This window comes from Psittacula echo (assembly GCF_963264785.1).
Source record: "Psittacula echo genome assembly, chromosome: 1".
Classification (NCBI taxonomy): Eukaryota; Metazoa; Chordata; class Aves; order Psittaciformes; family Psittacidae; genus Psittacula; species Psittacula echo.
Window position 1 is genome coordinate 68,179,473 of NC_137735.1, and position 26,656 is coordinate 68,206,128.

The 26,656-nt window shown below is 45.7% G+C and overlaps 1 protein-coding gene across 1 annotated transcript in view; it reads left to right on the top strand.

Annotated features, from left to right (window-relative positions):
- MAML3 (mastermind like transcriptional coactivator 3) overlaps window positions 1–26,656 on the top strand; it is a 248,318-nt gene that overhangs the window by 181,366 nt on the left and 40,296 nt on the right. The window lies entirely within an intron of this gene.

Below are 26,656 nucleotides of genomic sequence, written 5' to 3' on the forward strand. Positions count from 1 at the left end.
TTTGACCTACAGGAGAAAAACCATGTTTTCCAGCTCACATTTTAGTATGGAGTTGGGATTTGGTGTCTTTGGAAGGCCTCAGATTCTGGAACGCCAACATATGTGACAGTTTTAGTGTCTGTGTTTTGTAAAAAGCATAATCTGGGAAAGGCAAGCTTGAATCTGGTACCTGCAACAATGGGCAAAGGGAGAATACTGCAGAACTTAATGATAGTAAGAAGAAATATGAAGGCCAGTGCCATGATTTTAGGGATTTGTTTCCTGATTTTTAAGCATTCAGGGTTGGCTGCTCTGTGATTGTCTTTTAGTTTCTGCAGCATATAAGAAAAATTTTATAAGAGACCTCAGGGTTTCCTATGGGAAATGATAACTAGGTCATAGGTATGCTTGCTGAGGAGGTACATATAGTTTCCTTTAAATTGATCTGAAAATGAGAGGTATAAAGGAAGAGGTAGATGGCTCTGAGCAGAGGCTCTTTTTCAGGATTGGTATGTTTTTCCTTCCTTTAATCAAGTTGTTTGTCCAGTCTTAAGAGAAATGAATAATTCTTGCTGATTCTGTTCCTTTTCTGTTGTCACTTGGCTGTAACTCAGAGTTGCGCAGGACAAAATCAAGGTGGGTAACAATACCCTTAATGAGGACCTTACATGACCTCCTTATGCCTAGCATTACATGATTCTCAACAGGTTTGTTTGGCCACCTCCTGCCTAGTTAATAAATACAAGACCTACTGCAGCACTGCTCAGCTGTCACTCCAAAGGGTGTCTGCTTTGCTTACATAAACCACGGCCAAAGGTCCCCTCTCTGTGGCCCTGCACTGCAGGGGCACACTTGAGGGACCGAGGACATGATGCACCTTTGTTCTTTGTCTTGTTCATGCCGTTTTTTCCCCTCAACTTTCACGTCAGAGTTTTCTCTGCATATCTTGTCATCTTCTAATGGTTCCTCTTGTAAAGGGGGGGAGCCTTCTGAGAGAATATGTCATGTCAGCTAGGGCTGTCTTTTTCCACAAGAACCGAAGCGACCCACCTCTGCAAAATCATAGTGGGAGACCAAGCGCTGTAGCTTTTATCTTGACATTGCTCATCAAGGTCAGCCTGGTCCCTGAGAAAACTACCTGTCTCTTGTTCCTGCTGCAGTTTTACAGTGAGCTTGCAATGTGTAGTTCAGTTTGCTTTCTGTCAAAAACATCCTCTTGTTTAGAGGGGAAAGGTAGAACCTTAGAGAATTGCAGAAAACAGTGGTCCACATCTTAAATGAGATTTTTGAAGCTCCTTTATATAGGCTACGATTTTCTTATGAAACTCATAGACTTGAATGCTTTAAACAGCAAGTTAAGGACCATGGTCTTTGTACAAGTGTGATTGGTCTTGATATGTGAATGAGAGTTAAATACATGTGTAACTTGGCATATATTTCTACACAGGTATTTTTACCAGACAGTCAACAAATAGCTCCAAATACAATCCTCTGCCCTCTTCCATCAGTTCATCTGCCACTCAGACATGCTTAGCAAGATATATGCCTCTTTTTATGCATATAACTCTTGTTAATGCTAAAGATCATTACGAGTGTGTGTGGAGAGGTGTCCTTGCTACATCCTTTCAGGGTATTGTCTCTGAGGAGAAGGAGTTACGGTTCTGTACTGTATGACTTGGCTGTCCAGAAATGCTTGCAAATCAAATGCTTTCATTTGCTTTTTATGCAGGGGGGGAAGGAGGAAGAGGAGGGGGGCTTCACACCTTAAATTCTCTCACCCAGCATCTTGCTTTAAAGAACAAAGTCCTTTTAGATTTGCAGGAGTTCAAAAAGGCATTCAATCACATCCACTTTGAATAATTTGGTATGAGCCTGTCTTGTCAGTTAGACAGCTGTCTGCAAAGTATATTTTTAAAAAATGAGTTTTGGTTTGACACTATCTCCTGTCTCAAAAGGTAGGGGAAGCCAGGATACCCTGAGTTTGTTTCCAGCCACTAACAGCTGGCCGCATGACATACAGGGAGTCACTTAACGTCTCACTTTCTTCTTCTTTTACTGGTAGAACAGTTTCCTAGTGTATCTTGTCTTTCATGTTGCCCATCTGTTCAGTTCTGTGGTTTTTTGGACAAGGATTTCCATTATTCTTCCAGCAAGGCATGTAGTTGGGGCATAAGGCATAGCAAGCGGTGATTGCCTGTTCAACGTATAGCAAATGCGAGCAAAGCAAAGCAGAGCTTTATTTACACAACAGTTTCAGTCTGTGCCGTGGCACTACATTAAATGCAGGAGGCTAGCAGTGATGCGGCTACACATGTTCTGTAATATGCCTACTCCATGTGTTGTTTTTCAGCCTCCTGGAAGAGCTTGCCTGCTCAAGTTCTGCAATCTGGATCTGCTGTGTATTCAGCATTCTTTTGGTACCAGCTGATAGTATAAAGGCTGAATAAATTTGCTTCACGGTAGACACGGCCCTCTGCAAATACACGTACACGTTAAGAAACTCCTCCGTGACATAATTAGCTGTCTTTAAGCCACGGTGTCATTTCGCATAGTAATTAGTTCTGTTTATTTAAAGGAGCCCCAGAAAGCTATTAGCAATTGCCAGTGGACCAAAAATGAGAAAAGATAAAAACCTATGTATGGTGGTTATTAGTCTCTTCATCATACTAATGGACAGCTTGTAAGAAATTGGACTTGCTATCAGTGGCACTGAGCAACAGCAGTAGCGCAGGGGCATTGTGTCTTCTCACTGGCAATAAGGGCGACTTGTGGCGGGCTTTGATAGGATGCTCATTTTTATCTGCTAAGTGGGTGATGCTTGTAAAAACAGCAGTGGCCTTGTTAGCACTTGACACTAGTAGCTGTTTACGTTGACACACCACTCCACTCTTTTAAAGCTTCAGCCTCAGGTCGGATTCATTAGAGTACTTCAGAAATGATACCGATACAGCATCTGGCCTGATTTCTTTATGCTTCCTGCTCCAAGCAAGAGGGAGAGAGTCAGTGTAACCCATGGACTGTCTTCACTTGCTTGTCAGATTTACTTTCTGTAGTGAAGTAGTCCAAGGCTTTCGGAAAAGCAAATGAGGTACTTCATTTGTCTGTAGGTGTGCTGACATGAGAAGAGAGAAGGGAACTCCATCTGTAACCCCTAAGGGAGGAGAAGAAAACGGGCTCCAACATAGCCAGGTTGAAGGGGACTTTAAGCAACCTGGTCTAGTGGAAGGTGTCCCTGCCTGTGGCAGGGGGTTTCAACTGGGTGAGCTTTAAGGTCCCTTCCTACCCAAACCATCCTATGATTCTATGGGTTGTGTGCAGCTGGCCAGTAGCCTGAGCCCTCAGCAGGGATGTTTCTGAGACAAAAGCTGTGGCACTGGCTAGGCATAGGTCTAGGTCTGCTGAACTCAATAGGGTAAAAAGAGTGGCAACTACAGCGTTTACTTCTGAAACCTGTGGCATTTAATATATTGGAGTTCTTTCCTACAAGATTTCTAAACCACCTTAAATAGGCTATTAGTGAATTATTTCCCTATTCTGTAATTCTCTAACGTGGCTTATAAATTTTACAGAGAGGTTATTAGCTGTAAAGGATTGTGACAAATGACCTGGGAGAAGGAGGGAAACTTTTAGTTAAACTTTTCTTCCCTGCCTCCACTGTTAGATTTTGCAGTTGAGCTGAGTTTTTGAGTGTGATTTTGGTCTTTGTGAAGACTGTGAGGAGATCAGTGAGTGATCCCAGGCTCCAAGGAAAGGGTCTCTCCTGTCAGGGGGAAGAGGTCTTCTGGATACCCACTGAGACTGTAGTGAATTTTAATGTGATGAGCTGCCCCGATCAGCTGAAATGGAGACTATAGGAAATAGTAGGGGCCCTGCCCTGAGCCTCTGTGCTGAGAATGTGTCTATTTGGTACCATAAATCCACACACAAGTTGGAATAGTTCTGATGGAAGCAAAGCTGCATCTCCCAAACCCTGTCAGTTTTTGCAAGAGGCCATTGCTGACTGCAAAAACTGACAGTCTTTAAAAGTCTTAGGAAACCTCTGGCAGTGGTGCTTGATTATAATCCATCTAATATCTGTCAGGGCTCCTTTGTCTGAGCTTCTGCAGAAGCTTGTTTTCAGATCTCTGTTCTTCAAGGTGTCCTGGCTAATTTCTGTGTATAAACCAAGCCATTAAATAAGTAAACCCCATCTTGTCAGTACCCTCAGATTTGGGTAACATGTCATGTCAGATGTTGGGGGCTGTCCCTTAGATTTTCTTTTATTTCTGGATGCTGGCACTTGTACATATTATGTGATATAAATAGTACTGCTAGGAATCTGAAAGCTGCAGCTTTTTATGGCCAAATTGCTATATTATTCTCTGAATTCACCCTGCTGATTTTGCTGCCTGTGACTCACGTCCTGCCCACCTTTACATGTGGCCATCTTGTCCTGTTCATAATCAATCAGCCCTGCTCTAGGATTTCTGCATGTGGAATGCTTCTGTAATCATTCAACCTGAAGGTATGGGGGAAGGTAACCAGCAAAACATATAAGTAAGATTTTTGCAAGCGTATTTGAGTCATTTGTCGTGAGTTGCTTGTTTCCATGGGAATTAGCAAATGAGAGAAGCCATAGTGTATCCTATTCCTCACTTTAGCCTCCTCTTACCTCGAGTCTGGCTGCATCAACCTGCAGGACCTATAATTTAGACCCAGAGACAACTCGGAGAGCTTGTTTTCCTTTATTATTGCAGTGACTAGATGGTGACCTGTCATGGGAGAAGAGGAACTGCCTACTTGTTAGAATAGCCCAACACTGCAGCCCAAACTTCCTCACGTGTCTGTAACTATGCTAGGCCTGCCTTTGTGGTGCACCACAAATGCTCTCAGACTTTTGAGAAGCCCGGGGAGACGATTCCAGATCCTAAGGAAGAAGAGTTCTTCTCTTTCCCCATCCCCCTGTAAACACATACACCACCCCCTTGTCTCTTTTTAGGTCATTTATAATCAGCAGTCATGGAGCACTAGCCTCATTAGTGATATAGCCATTCCTTCAGTGCTTCAGAAATAATCATTTAGAAAAAATGTGTGGTTTTCTTCCCTTGAGAGCCCGTGAGTGATGAATTTATTTCAGTCTGGCTGTCTTGGCTGTCTTGCTCAGCCTCATCTCCATATTTATTTCAACAAATAATGCACTATGGGAACAACAAAAGACACTCTGTGAGGTGGACAGGATGGCCTGGGCAGGAAGGGGTTAACCATGGTGAAAATGATGATTGTGAAAGCTGGGGCTCCAGGGAAGATGCTTTTATTCTGAATCATTTTTTAATGTATATACTTGGTGAGTGTTTGTGTTTGCAGAGGCCTAGAAGACCTGGGATTTGGACATTGATTTATTCATAGGGTACCATTTAGAGAACAGACTTTGTCCCCTGAGTGGTCCCAGCCAGCGACCTTTCTCCTGAAGGGCCTATCCCTTTTGTAATGGCGGACAGGTGATTAACTTCCTCGGCCTGCTAATGACTCGGGTCTCTCACTAGCAAGCGCTGCTAATTGTGACCAGACAGGAGGGACGGTGCACTGGGACCCATGCACTCACCGAACGAGGCAGTGAGGAGCCCTGGCACACTCAGCATCCAGCTGAATATTTGCTCCGTCCCCAGGAGGCAGTAATTGCAGCTCCTGTAAACCAGCCTTACAGAGGGACTTAACTCATGATTTTTTATTCTGCCAGTGACTGTTTCAGTGATTGAGTGTTACAGTCTGGAAGCCCAAGTGCCGAGGTCAGTGACCAAGGACTGGGAGGCACAGCTTGTGTCTCTTCCTCCCAGGGCTTCTTCAGACATCCTGGGCACTGCTTCCTGGTGTGCACATGTTAACACAGTCACATTAGGTTTATCTGAATAACACTAAACACTCTGAATTCCTTGAAATCCTTTCTGAGCATTGACCTTCCCAATGGGTAAGCTCTTTCTGTTGGACCACTTAGAACCCCTGCTCTGCTCAGAGCTGGCCAAATAAATGTCATTGCTTCGTGCCATGTGGTTGCAGGCACAAGTCAGATATGCATGCCCTGTGTTATATTTGTAGTTTGGCATTATGGGTACTTAGGAAAAGGAAGGCTGTCAAAATACAGCCCCTCTACGTTCCTTCTCCTCTCTGCCCCTGCTCAGGACACGCAGGAGGATGTGTTGTTTCTGCTATGGGTTGTGTCTGCGTTTCATTTTTTCCTGGGGTGGCTTTTCTGAAGTATCTGGAATGTGTCCCTTTGGCATGCATTTGTAAAGTACATGTCATTTGCCTTGCCCTGTGTTTCCAAAAGGAGTTTCTATTAGATTTACTTACAGATAGCATTTGTGCACAGAAGACCCAGCATATGACTGCAGAGATCCATGCACCTACACATGTAGCAGCCCTGTATACTTTGTGTATGTGCACACATTCAGTAATGCCTCTTCCAGGTTTTGTTTCCCTCTGTTAGCATGGCATTAATTTGCCTAAAACTCTTCCCCTGTTGGCTTGTTAATTAATAGATATTCCCAAAGTTTTCTTTTTTTCTTTATCCCTTTTATACTGAACTTTCAAAGGCCCAAGCTAACCAATTCTCTATCAGCATAACTCTCATAGGTGAGGGACTAATATTTGAAAGCTATTTCAAGTGCTGCTTGTGGCAGCCTTCCAATTTAGAGACAAATATCCCCTTCCAGTCTTTTCCATTAAGGCAAGATGATTGTCTCCTTCTTTTCATCTTGTTTCTTACTGCATTGCTGCCTAATCGCTTTGGCAGCAAGACTGTGACCAGGTAATGGGGAAATAAGTAGCAGTTAGCTTGCTGTCTTCTCCCCTAAGAAAAATCAGAGCATGCATCTGCCCTACTTTAGGGATAAGCATCATCAGCTCATGAAATCTGGGAGGGGGATGTATCCAGGAAGGCTTATTATAGTGGCATCTCTCTGTAAGCAGGGAAGGTTCCCAGGGGAGGAATTTAGCACTTTGCTCTTTCCAGCTGTTGGTTTCAGCTTTTGCAAAGTCATACTTCCCTTGCCTTTGAAGAATCTACCCACAAGGAAGCATAGAGCCATATCTCTGAAACCCTGGGCTGGTCACCTTTATTATACAGTTGGGGAAAATGGCTTAGAAAGGCTTTCATGCCAGGCAACAGTAGGGGGAGAAGGGATGGATTCAGAAAGAGAGCAGGTAGATTTCACTTTGCCATATAGGCCTCAAGGATATCTCTGCTTTCTGACAGAGAAACTCCTGAAAGTCTCAAAGACATTTTTTTATCTTTATTGAAGAGCTAGAAGCTTCACATTTACAGAACAGATGTCCTTTGTTACAAATTTTTCATTCCTTATTGAAACAGATATGAGCAAGAATTCATGACACACAAACTCAGTGGGAAGCAGCATTTTAAATGGGCTGATTAAAACCCCTGCCTTCTCTCATTGCTTCATTTTTCACTTTTGCCTCCTGTGATGTCACTCTTCTCCAGTTGTCATTGCTGTTGCTGGAGAAGATAGAAACTCACCTTAGGTGTCCATATACAATGTGAAAGGCAAGTGAAAACTAAAATAGAGGAGGGGGAAAATAGCTTTTAATCTATTCAGATCAGAATGAACTCAGGATCAATCCTGGGCCTGCACCTGATTCTCAATTCTCATTAGGTTGAACTTGTGGTAACCTACTGTAAAACATGTAGGCTTCAGACACAAGAGCAGGCAAAGACACTGTGCAGACTGTCACACCCAGATGAATGATCAGAAATGATGGGTCAATACGTACAACAAAAACACGGCTGAAACTCACTTCTTCATTAATGCAGGGTGGGGAGGAGAGATCTCTGCACCGGCAGGGAACGACAGGCGTAATTGAGGTTGCTGAATCTTACACCTAACATGTTAGCCGACTAAATCACAGTTTACACCAAAAGGTTGTGAGCTTCTGTGAGCTATATGGTTGCTGGTGATATTCATTTACTACAAATCCTTCCTGTAAGCTCTTTGTAGAGTTACACACTGTGAGCTTCTTTTTCTGTTAATTTTTTCTTCTGCGAGGCTGAGTTCAGTGCTGGTGAGGAAAGGCAGCCTGATGTCCATGGAAAATGAAATCCTGTATTTATCCATAGACTAAGCACCAGCTGTTCCAGCAGCAGAGCCCACTGCAAGATTGAATTCAGCTCACTCAGCCTTCTCCTTCCCCTTGGTTTGCCTTCTCCGATTGCCTATTGTGCAGTGGAATTGGTAAAATGGATGTGTCATCCATTCTGAGTTAGACTGACACCCTTCAGTTGCTCAGATGCCTTTCAATAGCTTTTCGGGTTTTGTCAAGTACAGTGATACTGAGCCACTTGCTTTAAATCTGTCAGTCAAGGCAGGCACTTCAGAAGAACAGTGCTTTACCTCCAAGTTGTGCAAACTATGATATATACCAACCACTAGCAGAGCCTAAATGTATAGGAGTTTCTGCATCTGCCCCTGGAGAAACCCTTCAATGCCTGGCCAATCATCCTGTCTGTTATGAAGACACATCTCTCTCCCACGCAGACCTACAGTGCTGCTGCTTTCACACAGGAGAGGTAGGGTGGCCTGGATTCACTGTTCTTCCAACATCCCCATGTCCCAGCAGAAGGCCTGCAGCTGGAGCTGCCCCAAGCAGAGCACAGGGCTCTCTGCAAGGCTGAGCTGGAGGATCGCTGCTTGACCACAACCAAGCATTACAAACTGCATGCATAGATTACTGCCAGAGAGTGTGACCTGCATTTCACAAGTGAGGTGACTGTAAATATTCATTCCTGCCATAAGAAGTGTTGAAGCCTTTGTTAGGATAGGAGAATTAAAACGGAAACAACAGAATGCAGACCAAAAGTTGAAGGAAGTGGTGAACGTTTTAATGAAAAATCCATTAAACTTTCCATTTACTTTTACTCCCAACCTGGCAGGAACACTAGATCCTGATCCTTTTTTCCCTGTTATGTCAGTTTGCCAGCAGCTAGAGAGGCCAGTTTCGAAGTTGGAGCAAAACCATCACGGTTGCACTACTTTTCCTGATCCTTCAGCCTCAGGTGGTTTTGCTTTAAGCTATGAACACAAACCAGCTGCCTTCCCTTTTTCTGCATCTGCTTGTGTATTATATAAGTGAGCATAGATTAATAGTATTTTTCTTCCTCTCTAGACCTGACCATCTTGAATGGCCATAACACCTGCAGCATACGGGATGGTCAGGGATTCAAATGGATTAATCGTCATAGGACCATAGAATGGTTTGAGTTGGAAGGGACCTTAAAGATCATCCAGTTTCAACCACCTGCCATGGCCAGGGGTATCCTCCACTAGACCAGATTGCTCAAAACCCTGTCCAACCTGGCTTTGAACATTTATGTCCCTTTAATCCACAGCCAAATGGAAGAAGAAATCCCATCCCAAAGCATACTGGCTTTCTTTAGTTTGGCTGTTGCAATATTGTTTTTAGACCTTATCAGATTTCTAAAACTTTGGCTTGTGGGTGATATGAGCAGTCCGCTTTACCCTCCTTCCTTGTACACTTAGTTTTGCTTATATTTTGGGAGTAAGCAGTTCATCACACTGAGCAATTTCTGCTCAAATTCACAAGCTGTGATTGCATTAATGGAAAAGTGATGCTTTTAACCAGAAATCCTGGTACAAAAGCAGTGCTCCCAGTTACAAAGCTGGTCAGTTGGTACTGAGGAGCCAGTCTTTGTTTCTACTCTGTGTCCCCCCTCTTAACCACACGTCTATTTATTTTAGTTGTCACTTGAAAGTTTGACTGGTCACTTCCACAGCCCCCTTCCTCCCCAAGCACTCAGCTCACCAGAGCCACCAAACCATGAAGTTTTGTAGAAGTCTGTCCAGCAGGGATCGGGGCTGGACCTGCGATCAGAAGTCACCAGCCTATAGCTGCTGGCAGAGCCGCTGCTGTGAGAACTCTGCACTAGCATCAAGCAAAGTCTCTATTCCCTAAACAAAAGTTACTTTCAAACCTTTGCAGCCTTTGGCTCATTTGATGTTTAACCCAGCTTTACTGGAAAGTTTGCAGTTTTCTTGACAGACCTGCTAGGATCAGCATTTAACCCTTGTTAGCTGCTTCAGTGCTGAATGCTATTGGCTTACACATTCTAGGTCTGGGAATGTGATTTGCCTTGTGTTCTCTGACTCAATGGCTTGCAGTCACGCTTGAATGCAAGACCCATTTTTTTTGCATAAAGAAGTTGAGGAGAGATTCATTTTCTTGCAGCTCCTTTCATATTTCAGTGGGAGGTGATGGGAGATGAGAAGTCCTTAATTTAAATTCATTTAAGTCTAAAATTAAGTTGGTGTATAGGAGAATAGCCTCTATTAAAGCTGTAAGACCAGCAGGTAAGGAAGAGGTAAACAGAAATGCAAATAAAGCACATGGGATGCAGGTCTGGTGTTATTTCTGCTGCTGGCACACTGCACAGGCAAAGATGGGGAATGCAGAACTCCAGGCTAGAGCAGGCATTGCAGCCCTGCATCAAAATGGCAGTGCTTTGTCAGAGCCTTTCTTCCAGAGTGGCTTGCTTTCTCTCCTTTTCCACCTGACACCAAACTGGCAGGAGAGACACAGTATGTTTTCCTGGTGCTTTTGCCTGTGCCTCCCATTCTCCGCTCTCCATCCTCCCCCCTCCCTTACCCCCCTGCACTCCTCTGACTCCCCACTGCCCACATCGAACATGTACAGATTTTACGGTTCACTGGAGAATAAGTGGCTGTCATTTCACAGATGGGCCAGGATGTAATTAGCCACAATGCATCGAAGTAATGGAACAGATGTCTCTTTGTAAACTGAGTTTGCTGTTGCACACTCTGTGTGTGTGACCTGCCGACTGCTCCGGGCAATTCCTCCCAGCCCCTCGGCTCCCTCCTCTCTCTCTGTTGCGAAGCCAAGGGCTGAGCTCCCATCAAGTGTTTGTGTGTTTGCGGATTTGTTTTTCTGTCTTTCTCCTGCACTCATCTCTCCTGCTGTAAGGCCACTGATTATGTGACGGAGTGTTAGCAAGCAGAACCTGCATTTATCGATGGAGTCATTCAAAATAGAAAAGGTGATACCCCTCTTATGAGATAATTGGCAGTTTCAAGTTGCTTTTATTACTCAGTGATAATACACCAGTAAAATCATAAATTACTGTTATGATGCCCAGCCTCCTCTTTTCTTTTTCTTTTTTTTTTTTCTTTTTTTTTTTTTTTTTTAACTGAAAATAAAATAGCTGTTCTCCCTGAGCCCTCAAATTAGTATTTACATTTTAGATAAGAGATGGGCTATTGGACTGATTATGATGTGATAATGCACATAAGCTAACAACAGACACGGCGCTCCAGAAAGATATCTGTCTGACTCAGCTAGGAGCTGCAATCCAGCCACCAATCCAAACTTAAAAGGGCAAGAAGGGAACCTGACTTCCAGATTCTCATTTTGTAGAACAAGCTTGCCTCTGTCAAGTATACAAACTGGACAACTGTCTAATTCATGGAATTTCCACCCCTTAATATTCTTGTGCAGGTTTTCTATTTCTATATCTGTGCAGGTTTTCTATTCCTTCAGTTCACTGTGTCCATGCAGCTTCTGAACCCAGTACATCTCATCACTTGCAGCTCTTCAGCTTTGCTGCTTTAGCTGCTCCTTCTGAGGGTTTCCTGGCAGTGGATTTGGCTCCATTTACAGCTCAGCCAGAACATGGGGGAGCTAAACACCATGACCAGGCACCAGCTGCTAGGGGCAGAGACCTAATGGTGGTGTAGACGAAGAAGACATTTAAAGAAAAGACATGCTTGTGTTCTTGGTGCCTCTGGGTGTTTTCATTGTGCAAATAAGTTTATGTGTTGGGGCACTCCTTGTCTAATTATGTATGCAGTCCCTCTCTCTGTGTGTGCTTGTAGGCTTGTGTGCATTTATGGTGTATTTTCACACAGATTTCCTGAAGAGTAGCATTGTTTCCCCAGTTTTAGTGACAAGGTTTCCATTAGTTCCCCTGGTTTTGATCCAGTAAGCTTTACTTCAGAATGCACATCTTCTGAGCATTAACATATTGAATGACATACATTCAATAATGATGGTAAAAAGCAGGTCTTACTTGTAGGGAGAAGTAAGTTTTCACCTTGAGCAAAAATGATGGAAGAGGCTAAGCAGCATCATAATGGAGAGCAGAATGTAAATACTCTGGATATGTTAAACCTCTGAGAACAGTATCGTAACTCAGAATAACTCTGCAAAGCTTAACTGTGGACAAGGCATCGATCTTCAGCTCTTCAGCACATGGAGTGGTTGATTAAAGATTTCAAAGGACACAGGCACTTGGGGTTGGTCTGCAGCTTCATGTATACTTCTTAGAAAGAAAAGCAATAATGAAACATGAGAGAGAAATAGCAATCCAGTTGGTGCCAGCCCTCAGGAGCAAATCCCTCATGCAGTGAGATTCTCTATCCTATCATGTGCTCATAAAGCTCTTTTCACTTGTGTGGACACATGCACTGAGCAATTCCCATGCTGGCTTGTAAGTCAGAAAGCACAGAACCTACCAGTCCTGCAAGCACCCATCATGGAGAGCACCAGAGTTTTTTTAGTGGTCTTTACATTCAGGTCTGCTGGGTATGCGTACAGGATTGACAGTGTTGGAGAAGTCTTCTGAGGCATATCAAACTGGCAGCAAATTTTATACACACAGTACTGTGTGGATTGCTCTGTGTCAAAGACCATGTTATGAAGCAGGAGAATAACTGTGCATTTCAGAGGGGGAAAAATAAAGCAAATTTTGTTTTGGAGCTGCAAGTGTGGCTTTTCATTTCTTCTGACAGTTAATAGAATCAGCAAGTATCATGGAAGGGACCTCAGGGATTGTCTGGTCCAGCCTTCCTAGGCAAAGCATGACCTAGACTAGATGTTCTAGTCCCCTGTCCAGCTAAATCTTAAAGCACCGGGGAATCTACCGCTTACCTTGGAAGATTATTCCAATGGCTGATTATGCTTGTTATAAAAGTTTTTCCTTTGTGTCCAGTCGGAATCTCCCCAGGAGTAACTTGTGCCCATTAGCACTCCTTTTTTCCACTTGACTCCTTGTAAAAAGGGAGTCTCCATCATCTTTGTTGCCATCCTTTAAATACTGGAAAAAAAATTGAGAGTTTCAGTAGTAGATATTTTAGGAATATAAGGAATATAAGGGATATAATATAAGGAATATTAGGAATATAAGGAATATAGGGTTTCAACACTGTAGACTTTATTTTTCAATGGCAGTGGTGGTTGAAGGCAGCATCAGAAAGAGAAATGGTAGCTGAGAGACTCTTTGCTCCATGGAAGACACTCAGTGATTCCCAGGGCTTCCCAGCTCATGGTGTCTCTGCCTGTGGTGATGGGGGTAGAACTAGATGATCTTTAAGGTCTCCTCTAACCTAAACCATTCTAGGATTCTATGACACACAATGCAATGTGTTTTATAATCTGTAGTGATATTGTAAGGTTCCAAAAAACAATTAACATTTCCATTCTTGTATACAGTGCTTAGGAAAGTGGGGGACAAGAATGGCAGCTAAACTGCAAACCATTGCATTGTCACTGGGATCCCAGCAAACCTCGGGGACCCAGCAGGACCTACCTCTGCTTCTGGCCAGGGGCCTTCACAAGGTTGCCGGTCCAAGCCAGAACTTGTTCTGACGTCTTTTGAATGAAACTAGACCAGAATAAGGCATTGGCTGCAGTTCCACTTGTGGCACAAACCACGTTCTAATTGGTCTCCTGAGGAGACAGATTTGTGCAGTTACCACGGGTGATTTGAAGTCTGACACCACGTTGGTTTTGTTGTGCTGCTATTTTTGGTCCCTGCTTGTTTCTGCGTAGCAAATGGACACTCAGGAGAGGAAGGCAGGAGAATGCAGCCCAGACCTGCAACCTCGGTACACTGGCTGACCCCAGGAGCTGCACACAGGATTGAGCGTGAGGGTGGCACTCCCTGGCTGAGCCTTTGCTGTCTGCTGGCAGATTTACATCAAACTGTGTCAGGGCTGGTTCTCTGCAAACCTCATGTCCCCTAGGGAGGACTTCCCTGAGCCATCTCCTTCTAGCTTCTTTTCTTTGGGTTTTGGTGCTTTTTTCCTTTTGACACTCAAATTGCCTCTATGCCAATGCACACAGTATGGAGAACAAGCTATGAGTGTGGTGAGGCACTGTCATAGGTTGCCCAGAGAAGCTGTGACTGCCCCATCCCTGGCAGGGTTCAAGGCCAGGTTGGACATGGCTTGGAGCAATCTGGTCTAGTGGGAGGTGTCCCAGTCCGTGGCAGGGAGTTGGAACTGGATGGCATTTAAGATATCTTCCAACCCAAACTAGGGCTGGAACTAGATGATCTTAAAGATCCCTTCCAACCCAAGCTATTCTATGAAATCCATGTATTTATCTCACCTGCATTGATGGAAATGACTCTTAAGCCACATTAATGGGAGAGAAAAATTTGTAATTTGTTATGATTTTTCAATTAAAAAAAAAAAAAAGGATCCTCTGGGTTGCTTGGGCTTCATTCAACATTGTTGTCTGTATGGCTCATCTGTGATGAGATTGATATGTGCAGGGTATTTTTGGCTGGTTTCATCTAACCCCTGCCTTTCAAGAGACAAAACTTAAGGTTTAAGCCTTTCCAATAGAGTATGGTTTCAAAGCAGGTAAAACAGATTGATAGAGCTTTTCCTTTGCCTGTTTCAGAAGAACCAAGCTCAGTGCTGGAAATGCAGTGTTAGGAGTATTAGAGAGCAAGAGGGACTTTCTGTCTGGGTTTAGATGAAGGCATTCTCTGGCAGCCTAAATTCAGAGTGCTTGTCAGTCCCTTAGCAGCAGCCAATTGTGCAACACTTGGAAAGGTACTGTACAGCACCAAATGCATATGACAAAGAGGTATGTCTACTAAACTCTTTTGAAATATGCAATTTATTTGACAATTGACATTTTTACTATGTAAACAGTTATCTTTCTTGCTCATAAAGTCCTTTCTCAGGCAAAGCTCCTGCTGACCCAGTAAAATGAAGGCGGAGTTGAAACCATGATTATTACAGCTATGACTCATAGCACAGGGTGCTTTAAGTGTATGTTTCTTGATTTAAAACGAACAGCAGGTTATCACCAATATGCACAGATGTGTCTACAAATCCCTATGTCAGTTCACACACCATCCCAAAATGGTAGTGTTCTACATACACTGCCGATGCCCCATGTATGAATCAGGGGTAACTGAGGCAGAGGGCAGTTAAGGACCCAAATCTGTCCCCAGCACACACCAGTGAGCGTCATAAAGTGTGATTCTGTGGTTCTGAATAGTAGGCCTTGTGTTAAACGGGGAGGATCATGACTTGTCACCATTATTTAATTTGGGTTGTGTCAGTGGGAAGAGCTTGCCTGCACATACCTCTGCTGCCAGGTTGGCAGTGTGTGTTTCTATATACAGGAACTCTCTAGCTTGTTAATTAGTGGTGGGGTTCCTGGCACTGTGGTGTCAGGGACTACTGCTGAGAGCCAGTGCAGGTACTGTGAGCCAAACCACTTACCCTTGACAAGAGGAGTGCAATCTGGGTTTGGTGTGAAGGTGACCTGGGAGAAAACATGCCCCAGTGTTCACAGTTAGGTTGGTGCTCAAGTGCTACAGAAGACTGGCATGACTCGGGCTTCTCTGTTGCTTTGACGCATTTAAAAGCATGCCCCTTGGTCCCAGGGCAGCTTTATATCCCTTTGAAAAATGTGGTCTGACCCTTTAGGGCAGTGGAGTGGCCTGGCTAAGATGGGGTTAATGTGAATCTGAACTCCAGAGGCTTTATGCCAAAGCAAAGGTCCTGCTTGCTGTGCTGAAGAGTGTTGGGTGCAGGCACCCAGGGGAGGCAGCCCAGAAGCCAGCCAAGGCCTGTGTTGATAGAGTAGATGAATGCTGGGTGCAGGATAACAGTCCATTGGGACAATCATTTGAAAACATGCATTTCTCTCTCTCTTTTTTCACATCTGACTGGTTATCTATTCCTGCTCTTTACTGCAGTCTTCTTGTAGGGCTTCATAGCTTTTGAAAGTATAAGAATAGGGCTCTCTTTTCCTCTCCTTTTTTTTTTTCTCTCCCCCCCCCCCTTTTTTTTTTATTGCCTTGAAGTAATCACCTATATTTAGGTCAGTGACATGATGAAAGATGTTGATGTGTTTTTACCTAAAGCTGGAAATTGCCTTTCCGGATATCACTGAATGGAAAAAAGCTAATGGAGCCTTGTTGTGCTTTCATTGCTTTTGCAGCAGTGTTCGTGCTTTAGGGCTAGGGCACGCAAAGCATCCTTCCCCACCGCAATGCTCTTGGCTTTCAGCTCCCACTGCATCCTCCACTGGCTCCCCTGCATGGAGTGGACTCAGAGAAGGGCGAGGAGAAGGTCACAAGAAGTTGTTTTATTCTCCAGCTACCTGAAGCAGGCACCACTACCTCTGCCCTATCAAGTAGAAAATGTGGCACTGATAAATCCTGTCCGCTAAGGAGCTGAGCCTCTTTAATATGCAAGTGCTCAGTCAAAGAAAGTAAACAGACATCTCCTTCTGCAGGGAATTACTAGACAAATGTCTCCCCTTACTCTCCTTCCTTCCTCCTCCCTCCCATTTAAGTGTAGGAAATTCTGCTTGCTTTATTTGATAAAGAGGAGGAGGGGAAAGGACATGTACTGAATCATGGTTAAGCTGCTGTCTTCTGCTCCGAGACCTTTCAGTCTAGATGTGCTTCATTAGTTTGATAAGCAGACACCAAAAAGGGGGAGGGGTGCGGGGTTTGCATGAGGGGTTCTGCCTAGGGGCTGCCCGGAGGTTTAAGAAGATGAACTGCTAATGATGTTGAAGCTGTACCTTTTTGGGACCTAGGCTCCTGCAGGAAAAATGGGCCCTTTGCACTAATTGTGTTGTGCTCAGTAATGTGATGGAAAGGGACTCACAGGGGAGTGAAACAGAATGAATACAGGCTGGGCTCTGCCCCTGAGCAGGCTCGTCTCTGCTCCTCCCCCAGTCCAACTCATCTCTTTAGCAGGGTATCTGGCATGAAGTCATCCTAAATATCGGGAGATAACATTAGGAAAAGAGATTAATTTGGTGGGTCATTTATTTGGACAGCCTGGCATGAACCTTGCAAACTAAACGTAGATTTTAACAAATGTTGTCCAAATTGGCGATGCAAATGTTTTGATGAATAGCTACCAGAAAGACTGTGAACCTTGGATCTGGCCCTGTGCATGTGCAAACACAGGATCTGAGGACTTTCAGACGTTACTTACTCTAATCCTGTGCCAGCCCTTTTCCTCTCTGGCAGACTCACAGCTCAGAAGTGAATAACTAGATCCCCACAGTGCAGTGGGGTATGCAGTTTTTCACCTGAGGTGCTATCACATAGTTCCAGGTGTACTCATTTTCCTTCCACCCAGGCTCCGCCCCAGTTGAAAAGGTAAAGTGCAATTCCCAAGTGTGCCTGTGATGCATTGCCTTTCTCCTGCACCAGCATCTAGCCCAGCTCAGCTAACTCCAGTGTTAAACTGTCAGCATTTTCAGCTCATAAAGCCTGGCCTGGTGTTTTGAGGCTGGGGGGCTTGGTGGTGTTATGCTCCCTTGCAGGCTCCTGCCAAATGCCACCCCACTCAACCCCATGTTGGCTGGGCACCTCCTCCCATGGCCAAAGGAGCCAAAGGCAGCTGAAGGTGCTGCTTGGCACTCAAGCCCCAGCTATGCATATTAGTGGGCCTCTAGGCTCAAAAATGACCTTTTAAATCTAAGCATAGCATTGTCTTGATGTTGTATATCCCTGCCACAATCGGTGGGTAGCTGGTCAGCTATGGACAGGTGGGAATCACCTGGAAAGCTGTTCAGCAAAGGAGATAGGTGAAACTTCAGGAGGCAGCTGGGTACCCAGGCAACAGCCCCAAATGTAAGGTGTCCCCCCTGTCAAGGAAAAAGAGCATGAGATTTGTAGTGTCTCTGGAGCACTCCAGCAGCATGGGAGTGGGCAGCAGGATGAAAGCAAAAAATGATGTTTTGATTTTGTTTTGTTTTGTTTACTGGACAACATCTACTTGATGTGCAGAATTCCCTGCTGCATGCTGTTGCAAAGACTGCATGTAAAAGGAATGGGATAAATGCACGAGGGAGAGGTTTGCAATTGAGAACAAAAGTGTGCTAGATTGACACAGACTTCAGCACAGGATGCTCTTAATCCTCTGATTGCTGGAAGCTGGGAGGGATCCCAGGGGAAGGCTTGCTGTGTATTCGTCCTTGTTCCTTTTATGCTTTCCCTAGGCATTCATGGTTGGCGACTATCAGAGATGGGGGGGGACTGGGCTAAGAACACCTTTATGTGTAAAACCATTGTGTTACACTGACAGGAGGAGGGTGGAGTGAACGCCTGTGTCGGGACATTTTGGGATAATCTGGGCAGCCCAGGGTGCAGAGCAGAACTTTATGGAACTGTTGCTGGTTGTAAGCAGTCCCATACGTGACTTCCTCAGCATCCCTTTGATGGGGATGGTCAAAGGAGTTGCTCTGTCAGACAGAGCAATAAATGCTGATGTTATATGTGCTGTAAACCACTTCACAGAGAGAGGTGAACATCTCCCAGGGTATGGTGTGGCAAGGCTGAGAGACAGACTGTTTGAAGTTGTGACCAACTGCTTCTCTTCCTTTCTTTTTGGAGACGACTTGACATAGTGGCTGACACAGACAACCACAACAGTAATCTCTTAGTCCAGAGGTTATTCAGGAGGTTTTGCCTGCTTTCCACCTTGCTGTCTCCTGCCTCCTCTGCCACTCAGAGAGGGACCTATCAGGGCAGCTGGTGTCTGCTCCCACAGAAACCTCTTGCCCGCTAGCACTGCTGCTCCTCCTTCTCACACAGCACATGTTGCGTTTGCACCTCTGCCTTGACCAAAATCCCTCTCTGTCAGATCCCAGCAGCAGCAATGGAGTGGAAAGCAGGTAGAATCACCTCCGCTCATGGGGGGTGTAGGGCAGTCTATCCCTGTAGAGAAAACATGCATCGCATGGGGTGGTGGAGAGGGGACTGCTCCTTAGTCCCTGTAATTATACCCATCTGTTATGTCCCTGTCTCCACCACCGCCGAGGAAACACACAAAGCATCACAAGTGTGATTTAAGCCCCTGGAGAATACAATGGCTTCATCTGAAGAAGCCGAGCTGGCCTCTGAGGCCCTGCTTTTACTGCCCCACTGCTGCACGCTGGGCTATTGAGGGCCGCTCTTTCACAGTGCCATCGGCTCTTGCTGCTTGGTCATTATTTACTCTGTGCCTTTTTTGTTGTTTCTGCTGCTGTTGTGAGACTTGTGCGGAGGGGACGATGTCAGAGCTGTTCCTCCTTTCTCTATCAAAGTGACTGCTTTGGGAGTTTAGTGCCTTCCACGTTAATAGAGCTGGTAAACTGGGTTTGAATCGCAGTCACTCTTGTTTTCTGTGCCCTCTTGTCATTGCTGTTGACTCATCAGGCTGAAGTGTCTGAGCTTAATTGAAGCAGTAACAATGCAATCAACATTTCTCTCTATTTTTATCTGCATCTCCCCCTCCCCTCTGGTTTTTCTGCTGCCTGACATGCTATTTCTGGGGCTGAGAGCTTGGCAGCCTTGCAAAGGGTTGCACTGGGAGGGAACTGAGCCGCAAATGGAGCAAAGCCCACCAAAGGTAACAGGGGTTCATTCTTTTTCTCTCTGATACTGGACTTCCTTGCATTATAGTCATCATTCTTGCTGTACTCCCCTTGTCACCTCCCCCTGTCATCCTTCCTGCAGTTTGGAGAAGGACTGGGCAGAGGGAAGTAATTCTACAGCAGGGCTGTACAGATGCACCTAATTAGCATAAGATTAACATAACGCCCTTTGTTCAGCAGAGTATCCAGCTCTCTTCCTTTATCAAAGTGATGTGACCAGAGGCAGGCCGGAATGACTGGTCTTGGTGAGATCTTTAAGAGATCAGTGATGAAGATGCTAGCTTGGTCTTTGATTGCCACAGTGTTCCCCTGCCTTAAAGAGTGGTCCTGCCAGCTGCACTCTTCCGTGGCAACCATTCTGTAGCAGGTGACTGATAGTCACGTTTCCAAACACAGGTCTCCAATGTTAGAGAGTTGTCTGTATATAAGTAGCCTGATTTGTCAGGGATGCAAGTGCTGGAAGCAGTAATATCTTTATCAGAGATGCTAAGAGCTCAGAAAAACTCACCACTTTTCCTCACGTGCTCAATTACAGGCTCTGAGATGTGACTGCTCTTGTGTTAGCTTTGAGAGCAGGGCTAGGATTCAGGTGCCATCGCTGAGTGTGCTGCTGACCAGGATAACAATGCTCTCAGCATCTCACATGGCCAACCAAAGGGCCTGGTGCAGTGAGAACATTTACAGAGAGTGCGATAAGGGACAGAGCCACAGCAGTCAACTTCCACTGACTTCTTAACCTTGTCTTTCTTCTCCTCTTCCCTCTACAAGTGCAAAAGCGTCCTGCCTGTGTCAGCCATTATTTTCCCCAGCAACAGCCAAAGAACTTGGATCTGCACATCATCCAGCGTACCACCCAGCTGTAGCTGCAGTGTTTGTTACTGTACCACTGGGAATCTAGAGAAGCCAGTGCAGCTGAGTCAGGGACTTGACAAAGGCACATTGCCACTTTGCAGAGAGGCTTTATTCCCTTTTGCTTTCTTGGTTCTTTTTCCATATTGCTTCTGCAACACCAGGTTTGCCCAGGGACAGATAGAAAGCCTAGAGTTAGGGGAGTGATTCCAGGGCACAGAATCACAGAATGGCTAGGGTTGGAAGGGACCATGGAGTAAAAACACAAAGTGCAGCATTTCTGGATTTAATGTAAAGTGCTACGATTCATCCCGGGCCCACTGTGGAGACTTTCTGAACTATGGCCACTCTCTTTGCACGTAAGAGTATTCATGTGAGTTTTAATGTGCTTTGCTGCATGAGCATTGAAATACAAAATAGTTTTGCCTCTGTGTTCCTGAGAGTCCCTAAATTGTAGGTGCCCAGGCAAGTAGATCCAGCAAGACAGTTTGCATTGCAGTGTGTGGCTATAGCAGTCTAGTGATCTCCCATTGAAGCTGAAGAGCAAACCAGGTCTTTGAAAGGAAGAATGGTTTTGAACCAGTCTGGCCCTTTCTCGCTGGGCCATGCTTCTGATGCCTGCACCCAGAGGGTGCAGTGCAGTGTGGGTGGGCACAGTAGCAAGAAACAAATGGATCTTAAAGGCTTTGCAACTCAAAGGGTTTGCTTATAAATAATAAATTTATAATAAATAAATAAAATAATAAATTTGCATATACAAAGAGGGTGGTAAAACAATGAAATAAGTTGCCCAGAGGGGTGGTAGATGCCGCATCCCTGGGAGTGTTCAAGGCCAGGTTGGACAGGGCTTTGAGCAACCTGGTCTAGTGGAAGGTGTCCCTGCTCATGGCAGTGGGGATTGGAACTGGATGAACTTCAAACTCCCTTCCAACCCAGACCATTCTATGATTCAAAGGGATGCCAACTGGCTTTAAAATATCTTTTCTTTTGAAATTGATTAGGGTTACTATTGTTAATGGGAAAGCCTAAGGTGTCAAAAAGAGAAAGTATGTAGGAAAACAGTGGGGTTTTCTTTTTTTGCTGTTTAATGTCTGGGTGCACTTAGCAGCACACATGTAATTGATGTCCGTGTTTACCCTGTGCATGTTTAGTTCTTCTGTGAAGTGATGGCAGGCAGAAAATCATATGAAAGTGAGAAAATGTCAGTAGAAAAAAGCAGGGGCTAAACAGGGGCACCTGGGAGGGGTAAGTTTTGGAAAATACTTCAAACTTGTGTCTGGGAAATGCCTGGATTTCAGGTTGACAGAGTCCTTTGCAGTGAGACACGCCTCTCCTTTGTGTGAACTATACTGCCATGCATCCTCTTTCTGTCATTTTTTGAGTATTGTTATTGGACTGCTCATCTCTATTTTGCGATCTTTTCCACTTTTTTTAATTCAAAATTAACATACTCTTCCCCTCCCACCCTGCAGTACAGGCAGAAACTGCTGCTTTGTATCCAAACCAGAACTGGTTTTAAGGCATTATATGCACATCTAGACCTCTCAGCATTGATGCTGTAATCTCCACTGACATCCTCAATAATTTTGTGCCCTCATGTTAGACTTTGCCTCACAAATATATACATATAGAAAGCCCAAATTGCGTAATCTAGAGAGCAAATGCTTTAAATATATTGGAAGGGTATGCAAGAACCAGCCACTAAGCGAAGGAAGGCAAGAGGCAGCTGACTCTGTTAAATAGTTGTTAATACCTCCTGCTGTTGGCAGAGCCTGAAGTTTTAATCAGCTCTGTGTGTCTGTCTCTGCCTTCTGCGCTTGCATTCCCTTTGTTGGCATGGTTTTGTGCCGTGCCATTTTTGCCTGTAGCCACATGCCTGTTGCCGGGTCTCGTGCGCGCGCCTCACTTCGGCGTGTGTTTGCCTGCTTGCTCCATACGGGCTCTGCTCCGGTGTGTACCGGCATGTCTGCCCGCGCCTTGCTGCCTGCGTGGGTCTCTCTGAGTCAGCCCATGTGCCGGCATCTGCCTCCCTACACAGTCCTGACTTTTAGTATGCGCATCTTGAAGCACGTCTGCCTGTCTGCCTGCACGCACCGCATCCCTCCCTGTGCATCTGTGCCTCGGTGTGTTTGTGCGCCTGGCCCTGGTACGGAACATGGGAGGGTTTGTGTGTGGTGGGGCTGGCAGCGTTTAAACTGAATTTGGTGACTGTGCTCTTGTTGAGATGGAGACTCCACCGTTTCCTTCTGTCAGCCTAACACATGCTTGTACCCGGGAGGAAAAGCTGTTGCCTTGGTGGCTTCAGTGAAGTGAAGTAAAATGTTGTTTCGAGGCGGTGGGAGTGGGGATCGTTCTCAGATGTCAGCTCCTTAAAAACAGCCTCACTAAAAATGGATACGGAAAGAAGAAAATGGATTTTTCTCTTACAGCAGGGGCTTGTACCCTTTGCGTGGTGCTGGTTTCCCCCCTCCCTTACCCCCTAGATTCAGGCAGAATGCTGTGCTCCAAAGGGAAGGTCTTTAAAAACAAAACAAAAGGCAGCTGTCAATTTAATCCAAGCTCCCTGATAAAATTCCAGCAGAGTTCCTTTTTTCAGAGATGAAATAAGAACCCTGGCAGGCCCTCTTGACTGGCCACATAAATCATTCGTGGTAATTGCTCTGAGAAAGACGAATGCCTTTTAGGTACAGGGAGGGGGGAATTGCAACTGCAACTGCTCAGCACCCCGGGTACCCCAGCTGGAGGGGACCATGGGCCCTGGCCTCGGGGGCAGCTGCCTGCAGCAGGGATGGGTGCTGGAAGCCCAAAGGGAGAATGTGCTGCAGAGGATGAATAGCAGCGTTTCCTGTCGCCTTTCCTTTGTTGTTTGTCCTGCTTTAATCGCCCTGGAGGGATTAGGAGTCAGTCAGGGGATTTTGGGAAAGAAGGTAGAAGGGAGGCTGAGGAGAGGGGGAGGGAAGGATGGAGGAACGGGGAAGGTGGAGAGAATGAGATGGAGGTGAGAGGAGGAAGCAAGAGACTGATTTAAGTGACTAGCATTTAGTGCACTGGTGGCACAATTTCAATTAGCTAATACCTCCTTCGGTCGGTGCATGACTCTGCATGCTCCTTGTCACTTGGATGAGAAGTGGAAGGGCCATCAAAAGCATAGTGCTGGGGTCTGGTGTCAGCTTGCCGGCTGCAGCAGTGCAGGAAGACAGCTGCTCCGGGAAGCCACAGAGCTGCCATTGCTCTTTTCCTGGGCACTCCTAAAGATGGTGGTAATAAAATCACAGGGCTCCAAAGCAGCACTGCAGAAGCATCCACCAGCCTCAAACCAAACGAAGAGGGCGCTTCTTCATCCACCCCTTTGGTTTCACAGCAGAAGCAGTGAGGGGTAGTTTTTATTGTATTTGATATATATCTGTAACTTGCTGTTATCAGAATGATCTTAACTGTTTGTTGAACTCCAGCGGTCTGAGTAGTTTTGGGGGCATAGTGGCAACCAAGAATAAATATATAAATTGTATCTAAGGTAAAATCAGTATATATGAACAAGGGGGCGCAAGGCAAGGGGCATGGAGGACCAGAGTGGAAGTCTGGAGATCTGGCTTCTGTTCCTCCTCTGCCACTGGGCCACAGTGTGCCAGGCTTCTCTTCTGAGCCCACTATATCTCAAATCCTGGCCAAAGCAGCCTCTAAAACTTGCGTTATGTGTGGGGAATATGTGAGCTGGGCAGCAGAGCTGCAGGGTGGCATGAAAGCTGCTGCCAAGGGGCCTAGCAACATGCTGGCTCACTGCATCTCACAGGGGTGCTGCTGGAGCTCTTTATGAGCCTGTGCCTGCTGCCTTGCTGGCAAGCAAGTATTGCTGTTCAGGGCCACTCAGTAGCAATACCTGTTAGTTTGGAAATCCAACGTGCACCATTTGATTCTGTGGCATCTGCTTACTTTGTTGATCTCCATAGGGAAAAAGCCGCTTCCATTTCCAGTGCAGTGCCAGACCTGACGTTGCCTCTTTTCCTTGCTGCAAACAAGCTGCTCTGCCAATATTTCAGACATCTCCTTCCCTTCTTTCTTTGTGGGCATGGAGCCCAGCTGCTGAGCACACGCTTCAGCTTCCCTTCGTGCAGGGCCTTAAGAGAAAGACTGAGAAACAAAGGAGTGTAGCCAGTGTGGCTGAGTGGCAGCTGGAGTCTCCTGGTCAAGTTGCTTGCACCATTTCCAGCAGCATCTCTGAGCTGAGAAGAAGAGGATAAATGTGCCTCCTGGGTGCTCTCCTGCTGCTGGCTCCCAGGTGTCAAAATGCCAGGCCCTGGGCATGGCATTTTGAGCCAGCAGCATCCTTCCCTCTTGGGACTGGCCTTTCCATGCTCTATGGGCACTCTTCCGTCTCTCTAAGTTGTGGTGAAAACACAAGCATCTGCAATAGTGAGGATAAAGCGGTTTTGTCCTGGTTTAGCAGTAGCAGTCATTTTTTCTACTGGTGCAGTGCTGTGTTTTGACTTTTGGCCTGGGAACAGAGCTGATAACACCGATGTTTTCAGTTGCTGGTCAGAATGTTTACCCTGACCAAGGACTTTGTGAGTCTCATGCTCTGCCAGGGAGGAGGAGAAGCTGGGAGGAAGCAGGGACAGGACACCTGACCAAACTAGCCAAAGAGGTATTCCATACCACAGCACGTCATGCCCAGGATGTAGAACTGAGAGTTCCCGGAAGGGCTGGATCACTGCGGGGTGGGGGCGAGGTACCGGTTGGTGAGCGGTTGTATTCTCTTGCTTGTTATTTCCTTTATCATTATTACTATTAGTGGTAGCAGTAGTGATTTGTGTTATACCTTAGTTATTAAACTGTTCTTATCTCAACCCATGGGAGTTGCATTCTTTTGATTCTCCTCCCCGTCCCTCCAGAAGCGAAGGGAAGAAAGGTGATGGGGGGGGAAGTGGACTTCGTGGTTCTGATTTACGGCCTGGGCTTAAACCACGACAGGTTTATGGGCTACAATTCTCAGTATGTGGGTGCGAATGGGATAAGGTGCATGGCAGCAAATCCATAAAGAGATGGCACATGGCCACGCGCATGTGTGTGTCATACACATGTACACACCTGGTGGCATCTGTATTAAAACAGATCATGACCTGTGGAGCCTCTCAGTGACCCTCCCTCCTTCTCAGGGCCTTGGTGTCTGCAAGCTAGTATGCAGCAATGGAGGAGCCTGCTTTGCCCAGCTCTCATCCATCCCTGGTCCCAGAGTCGCTCCCCTTGCAGCGAGAGCAGCTTAATCATTTTTGAATCAGCTCCTGAGCTGCCACAGCTCACAGCCCAGCACATTAAGGTGAACTGGCACTGACTGCAGTTTGCCTTAATGGACTGCAGCCATGCAAGAGAGGCTTTTCCAGCAGCAAAGCTCTCCCTGCCACACAGGTAGCCCGCTGTGGAAGTGCAGTGGGATGGACACAGTCCCAGCTTCATCTGTCAGCGCTTGAGAGCTAACTGTCAAACTGAAGGCGAGTGGGCTTACATGCTGCAGGGAAGTGCAAGGGTTTCAGTATCCTTCCTAAGCAGTAGGGCTGAGCTCAGGGAGCTCTCCTGACTCAGGTCTCCCACTGCAGTCAGCACCAGTTAGTGTAGGGGGTTGTTCTCCTAAATTTTAGGAAAGAAGCTGTGTAAAGGGCCAAGTGTGAAGAATAAGGTACTTGAAGTGCTAGGGATAAAGACTTTTGTATTAGCAATGGCACCCTGCTCTCTCTCTAGTACCATGCTGCTTGTTTTCTTAAACCCTTTGGTTCATGTTAATCAGCTCTGCGTGAAAAGCACATACTGTTTTGCAGATACAACATTCAGCTTCCTGTTCCATTTATTCCCCCAATAGCCTATATTTTTCCCTTTCTGTTCTTACCACCTTTGAAAAGCATATTAAACTACATTTCCTGCTGTTTAAAAATGAACCAGAGTTAAAAAGCACCTTGCCTTTGAGGTGAAGATGCTAAGAATCATAAAATGGAGTTAAAATATCTGCATCCCCGCCCTATTTCACAGCGTCTCTCAGTTCCAAGAAGCTGCTGACTTGGTGGAAAAAATGGCAGTTCCCATGTGGAGTGATAGGGGAGGAATGATTTCCTGTACTGAAACACTTGCCAGA